The following is a 7694-nucleotide window of genomic DNA, read 5'->3' as shown; positions in this document are numbered from 1 at the left end:
TGTAGCAGTTCACATTTGCATAGGATAAGGGATACACCATTGTTGACCAGAAATGTGACATGCACTCATCCACAAACTAGGAAAGGTGTGAGGATAAGGGGAAGCCCGAAAATGGTTAAGTGTGGGATCATTAGAAAGAGAGATAGAAATACATGCAAACAAGTTTCAAAACAGGACCATACACATGTACACCATCAAACACAAGCCAAGAGGATGCATAGTACTCAAAATCATCATGTGTACCTTGAAACCACAGTAAAGCGACACTTATTTCTACGTGTGGTTGTTAAAACATAGCATTACGACACTTAGAATACAAGTTTTCGACTACAACTAGAAATTGCATAGAACTGTGGGAGAGTGTCTAGTGCATGTTCTTATGATATATAGAATCTACTAATGTAGAAGAGTATTCTAGAGCTACCTAGACACATGAAGTAGTGAAAATAGCCAAAATTGTCACTTGTAAGAGTAAGAAAATGTGAAAATGACATTTGCAAAAGCTGAAGAAAGTGGACACGACACATGCTAGAGTTGTTGGGTGTGTGTTATATTCTTTCCATGACTAGTTGCACGTGTGAAGCCCTGGGGTCAGAGGGGGGGTGGGCAGCCTCCTCTTCGTTGCGTCAGGCACAGCAGGGGGCGGTAGCCCCCCTTTGCAGCGCCCTACAAATTTTTTTTTTTGGACCCTATATCAGGTCGACGGACCTACCTATGATTTTGTGTACCTATGATTTTGTGCATGGGTTTTGCACATGGTTTTGGGCATGATGGTTTTCTTCCCACGCTATCTTGTAGATTCGGTCAAGGGAACTACGGTTGTGTTCTAATCCAGGGTTAATGGATTGGGATTTATGAATGCTTCAACATGTATATATATGTGTTGTAACATTGAAAGGAATATAATGAAAAATCAATCTAAGAGTCTCGGTTTTGGGATCCACGGTAAAATCTTTGTGTATATATGTTTTATGTTCTATGCTCCCACCATTATTTATTTTTTGTTTTTAAGAATTCATTTGCAGGTAATTTCTATATAGTTTTAAAACCTACATTTGGTATTAGAGTTATTTCGGCTTCAAGGGGATGCCTTTGCTGCTAGGGGGTTTTACTAGGGCGTGGGGTAGACCCTATTCAGTGGGAGATCTGTGGGATCGATTCTTGCAGTGAAAGAAGATGGAAAGCAATGGAAAGATAGAGATTGAGAAATTTAATGGTCAGAGTTTAGATTTGTGGAAACTCAAGATGGAGGATCTACTAGTGGATAAATATTAGTCGATCGTGGTAGATTTGGGTACTATACCAACGGTAATGTCTGATGTGTTTACACATTATTTTGTCACACCTCATGTTCACTTCTTGTTCCATATCCTGAAGTGCCAAAACGTTGACAACTGTGAAGTATATCCATCATGATACATAGACACAAACATCCCTGAAAAACCAAAGGAAAACTACCCTGAGTCAATTCTGAAGAAGGTTGGCTAAAATCCTAATTTTTAGGGCCAGCGCGCTTTGCTCCACTACCTACTCATGTTTTTGGTAGGTTTCACTGCTTTACCCTAATGCTTCCAGCATGGGTTGTGATGTGAAAATCTGCGTTGAACCTCTTTTGGCAGGTTTTCCCAAAATGGGGGAGAAGCTTCGTATGCTAGAAACTTCAAGAATAACTAGCTAGATATTAGTTTTTGTAGATATGGTCGCGCTCTCCCATTTGGAGCTTTTGATATTATCATTATGGGCCTTCCCCTTGAGATGTGGACCTTCCTCCCTCTTTTGTGGATCCCTAACTCCCTCTCCCTTCCTATAAATCAGCTTCCTTCCATCCCCAAATGGTTGGTCATTGATTGCCTGCATTCCTATATCGAGATTATGCCCAAATACTGCTCATTCTAACTTGGAGAAGGAGTGCTTGAAGAGTCTTTTGTTGGACTTCGACATCCACCAAAAGGATGTCTCCAACATCAAGGCAAAGGTTGTATGCTTCCCTTTTTGTCTTGTTAATATATAAATCTAATGTTCACTTTTCATAATTATGTTAATGTTTATGCTTTTAGCTTAATACCCCTTGATCTATTAAGAAGTTTATGTTTGATATATTCCATATATGCTCTTGTACCTTGTATTTCTCTTTTATCTCTCTTGTAGGTACTCGTACATGAATAACAAGTATGAAGCGAGCCTGGAAGCAAAAGAATCAAAGTCATCACAAAAGGATTGAGCGATTAGCATCAGAGCCAGGTAGGTCACCCTCTCTTTGAATTTGTTAAACATAAGCTAGGAAAGTGTATGTTAGTTTGTTTAGTTTGTTGTTATACCCACTCATTGGGCTGGAGAGATTGCCTCTATCCATAGAGGGGATTTTCCTTTACAACAAAATGGTGACTCCACTAAGGAAGATATAGCATCTTCAATCTCTTTTTCGATCTAATCCCTTGATCAGTTTGATTGACCATTGAGTTCTCAGTTAGTTTGAGCCTGTATAGGTCTGCATGGCCATTGATTACTACCTTAGAGTGCTAAGTCTGGAGTGTTTGTTGAAATCCTTCTTCTTTTTTGCCTTATTCCTCGCCCAGTGCATTTTTTACTCGAATAGTCATGTTGAACCCCTATTTAGCACGAATTTGGCCATTACAATTGCACTGATCGCAGTGATTGGTGAAAATTAGAGTTTCTCTGTCAAAATCATGTGTGTCTTAGCCCCTGAGGTCCTTTTTATTTTCCATTGTGATTGGATTTATTGTTGTTTTGTCTGATTATCTTATTTGATTAGCCAATTCTTGTCTCTTGAGATTTCAAGTGTTTGGAGTGAAATTGGATTGATTCTAGGGCTGTTAGGTGATTTGATTGTCACTTTCTTCTTGTGAGTGTCACTAAGTTTGTAGTTTGTTGATTTATTACATCTTATTATCTCTAAAAATCATTCAAAACAACAATTTGCATTAGTTTTGGCTTGTCTTTTACAAAGTTGCTTTTCGATTGCATGAGGTCATCTTGCACTTGAAAGATCATCTTTATTATTTATCGAACATAAGTTACGTTGTTTGATACAAGATGAAAATAGTGCATGGTTTATTTATTCAAAAAAGGAAATTGAGAGTTCATATACGTGCATCTTAATAAAAGTGAAAATCATTTTAATTTTGAAAAGTTGCATTTGGGAAGTGAAAACTAAAAAACTAGTTAAGGGCACATTGTTTGTTGCATTACTGCTTATTGCATCATTGTTTGAAATATCTCCCCTTACTGGTTTATCTTTCATCAAATTGGAAAAGAATTTTTTTCTCATATAGTTGCATCTCAAGTGTTCAGGTGACATTGTTTTGAGCCTTAAAACTGAAACTTAATTGAGGATAAACTTAAAATTTATCTCAATTAAACTGAGTATTTGGAACTTAACGCAAACATTTAGAGGTCTAGGCTAGAGACGTGTTCTATCGTCTATAAACCTAGCAGTTGTCATTATCTGCTAGCATTATGTCCTAGGGGTGATATCATGTTCCACGTATGAAAGTATATAAGATCGTTCTCTAGTACTCTTGGGTATATCAGAGGCCCTCCGCATATGACAAGTATATGGGAATGCACTCACTGAATGATTATGCATTAGAAAACACTAACACGGACTCGTGCTCCCCGTACCATTGCGTATATATTGGGAGACACACTAGGTTGCTATCCTTTAGAAATAGGTAACTGAGTCAGCCACCTTGTAAATGTGATACACTAAACACAACATTCGGGGAGATTGGTCGCCGTACGTTAAGTCCTTGGTTTCGACTAAGGTGTATATTGTATTTCACAGATAGTTGGTAAACCCTCTTTCCTAGCTTAACCCTCATTTATTTTGTTATGTTAATTTCTAAAATCAATTAATTAACCACGGAACAACATCCTTCCTGTGGAAATACTCCTTAGTAGATCTTAGGCTAATATTGATGGCAACATTTCCTGAGTCTACCAGCCAACTAAACCCCTCTGATGGGAATCCTATTCCTTTTCCTTCTTTTGGAAATATCAGTGCTCCCTATATGGAAATGTCGTCCCTTCCTGAATTGACCATTGCTTTGCGAGTTGGTTATTTTGGACCTCGGTGATTTCGAGTGTCCAAACTACTTTTCAACCGATTTCTCCTCCATGTGAACAACATCAACCTCAAGTTGATCTTAAATTTGACCCCTCACCTTCTTCACCTTTTTCTTCCTCTTTACCTGGTGAAAGCCTAGATTCTATTAACCAGGAAGCTAAGAAGAAGAAGAAGAGGACGAAGAAGAAGATTAAAAATAAGAAATGGGGCAACCAAGCAGCCATTGCTATGGATGCAACTGATGTAGAAAAATCTTCAAACCAACCTCAGAAAGTAAAATTCCCTTGCATGTTATGTAAGGGTGACCACATTCTTCATAATTGTCCTCGTATTCCCGAGGTCATAGAAGTGTGGTCCACGGGTCCACATCAACCTTTGTCATCATCCTCTGGAGATCATGCTAGTGTTAAACCTTCAACTAGTAAAAATAAGGTCCATGGGAAAAAGGGAAAAGTCAAATTTCCCTATAGTTGTGTGAAGGTAATAATCCCATTCACCTTTGTCCTCTTCTAGATGAGGCTTCCAAAGAGGTGGAAAAACTTACAGCTTCCTAGTCTCGTCTTTCGGTTCGTTATCAGAAGCTTTCCCCTAATCCTTCGCTAGTTGATCAAGTTATTAACCAAAAGCCATCTTTAGTCAACCCCACTCTCTCTTAAAGTCAGTCTCATGAGTCCATTCTCGACCAAACATTGGTTGAGAAAATGCTAGACTTGACTCCCCCTTCAGTGTTATATACCTAGGGGGGATAATATGGGGTACCAAGGGAGGTACCCAAGGTAATAATGTAATAATGGGATGGGCCATAGTAATAAATAAGGTGGTTAACCCATATCATGTAAGGGACCACAAGTAGTTAATAATAATGTAATGGGCCCATGGTATTAGTTGATGGTATGAGGGAACCATGGTAATGACCCATGGTATTGTATGTATGAGGCGTATATAGAGGCTAGAGACTCCACATGGAGAGATAGTGAAGGATTATTGTATGAACATGCATATGGTTTGTGGAGTGTTCTCCTTCCTTAAGGAGTGAATGTATGGTGTTGCCCTACCTTAAGGGTTTTGAGATTAATAAAGAAGAATTTATCTATATTTGATCTTGTTATTCTTGGGTTTATTTTCTATTCTCATATATATTTTGGATCAGAGCTACAACAAGTGGTATCAGAGCTATAACAAGTGGTATTCATACAATAAAGAATCATTTCTATCTATTCTATCTTGTTATTCTTGGGTTATTTCTATTCTCATATATTTCTGGGTATTAGATCTATAACAAGTGGTATCAGAGCTATAACAAGTGGTATCAAAGCATTTTCTTGGGCACAAAAGTGGAGAATTTTTTTTAATTTTTTGCAGGATTTCGGGGGCGGCGAGTTGCATATCAGATATGTATGTTTTGGTGAAAAATCTGCAAAATCTAATTGCAGATCTGTATTCTTTGTGAAAAAATAGCCGATTTCAAAAAAAAAAATTGGTTGAATCGGAGTCCGAATGAAGGAGATATCGTTGATCTAAAAATCAGTGGGGTTGCAGACAATTTTTCAGGGCAGCGAGTTTGCAGCGCAGATCTGGACATCTTGGTGCAATATCTGCAAAATATAATTGTAGATCTGGATTCTTTGTGAAAAAATACCCAAATTCAAAAAAAAAATCAGTCGAATCGGAGTCTGGATGAGGGAGATATCGCTGATTTAAAATCAGCTCTTTTTTGCAGAAATTTTGGTGACGGCGGGAGAGTTGCAGCACAGATCTGAAATTCTAGTGTCTGGATCAAGATTTCTATCACATGGGAAGATGCAGAATGATTGTTCCATTTCTGGAAACAGGTTATAATAGGGATTCTGAGCAATATTGATGGAATTGTGACCATTTCAAATTTTTGCCAATTTTTTGTGATGGCGCGCCTAGATCTGAATTTGAGGGACTTGTATCCATTTGATGGCTCTCATCTGGCCAAATGGATAGCACAAATGGAGAAATTTTTTATATTGAATTACATCATGGATGATGAGACTCAGCTGAGTGTGGGAACAATGTACTTGGACATTGAAATATTGCAATGGTGGCAAGGGCATCAACGTTGCTGTCGAAGGCCCTTGACTTGGGACAAATTCACAAAAGCTCTTATGGACCGCTTTGACCGTAAAGCTAATCTTGTGGATAAGCTCACACAGACAGACACACAACCTAGCAAAGATTTTATTTTTACAAGAAAGAAGGAAACCAAGGAACCTAAAGGGTTATTTTCTGCTGGTATCTCCTTATTGCAGGTTCATGGATTCATTCAAAAGGAGAAGATCGTTGTGTCTGTAAATCCTAGTTGTAAGCATAATTTTATCAATGTTAATTTGGCAAAAAAATTGCAAGTTCCAACAAAACACATTGAAAACATACAGGTTGATAATGAGGATGTTCAAGTTTATAAAGATTTGAAGCTTTCTATGGATAAGTATGTGTTGCATTGTGACTTTTATACTTTAGATATGGATAACATGGATGTTGTTTTGGGATATCCTTGGATGGAATCTGAGGGTACGGTCAATATTAATGTGCAAAAGAAATTCCTGAAGCTCTGGTATAAAAAGAAGAAAATTACATTACAGGATATTTCCATCAATAAACAGGTAGAGTCCACGGAGGTTGACGCAGAAGATGTTCCAGGGTCTGACATATTAGATGATGAGCCAGTGATGATAGACAATCAAACACAAACAGAGGCGGAAGCAGAAAAGGTTACAGGTGCTGATACATCAGAGGAGGGCTCAGTGGTTGAAGTCATATTGGAAAAGAAGACACCACAACAGGCACCACAGCAGGGTGAATTAAAGAAAAAGACACTGTGGGTTAAAACTTCAACATATCATCACCCACATCACCCCGCAAGAAAACAACCAACAAGATGGCAACCAATTAGCCACAAGGACAACAACCCCCGTATGACGAATAGCGAGGAGCGAAGATCCACCTACTACACATCAACACAGAAGAGCTGCCATGGTCAACTTCCATCTCAAGCGAGCGAGGCACCAGCGAGATCGAGGGTTCACCTTTCTCTTGGATGGCTAGATGCACGTGCATGGTACCAGTGGACTACTCTGTTGAGTAGATCTTATTATTTGTGTTCTTCCCATGTTTCGGGGACGAAACATGCTAAGGGGGGTGGAATGTTATATACCTAGGGGGGATAATATGGGGTACCAAGGGAGGTACCCAAGGTAATAATGTAATAATGGGATGGGCCATAGTAATAAATAAGGTGGTTAACCCATATCATGTAAGGGACCACAAGTAGTTAATAATAATGTAATGGGCCCATGGTATTAGTTGATGGTATGAGGGAACCATGGTAATGACCCATGGTATTGTATGTATGAGGCCTATATAGAGGCTAAAGACTCCATGTGAAGATAGTGAAGGATTATTGTATGAACAGGCATATGGCTTGTGGAGTGTTCTCCTTCCTTAAGGAGTGAATGTATGGTGTTGCCCTACCTTAAGGGTTTGATCAATAAAGTGAAGCATTTCTATCTATTTCTCTCTTATTGTTTCTGGGTTTATTCCATTATCATATATTTCCGGGTTAGATCTATAACAAGTGGTA

Source organism: Pinus tabuliformis, chromosome Q (assembly GCF_031772625.1).
Source record: "Pinus tabuliformis cultivar Carrire ecotype Pingquan chromosome Q, CPIR1, whole genome shotgun sequence".
Classification (NCBI taxonomy): Eukaryota; Viridiplantae; Streptophyta; class Pinopsida; order Pinales; family Pinaceae; genus Pinus; species Pinus tabuliformis.
The sequence above is the reverse complement of the archived record's forward strand: the minus strand, read 5'-3'. Positions refer to the sequence as shown.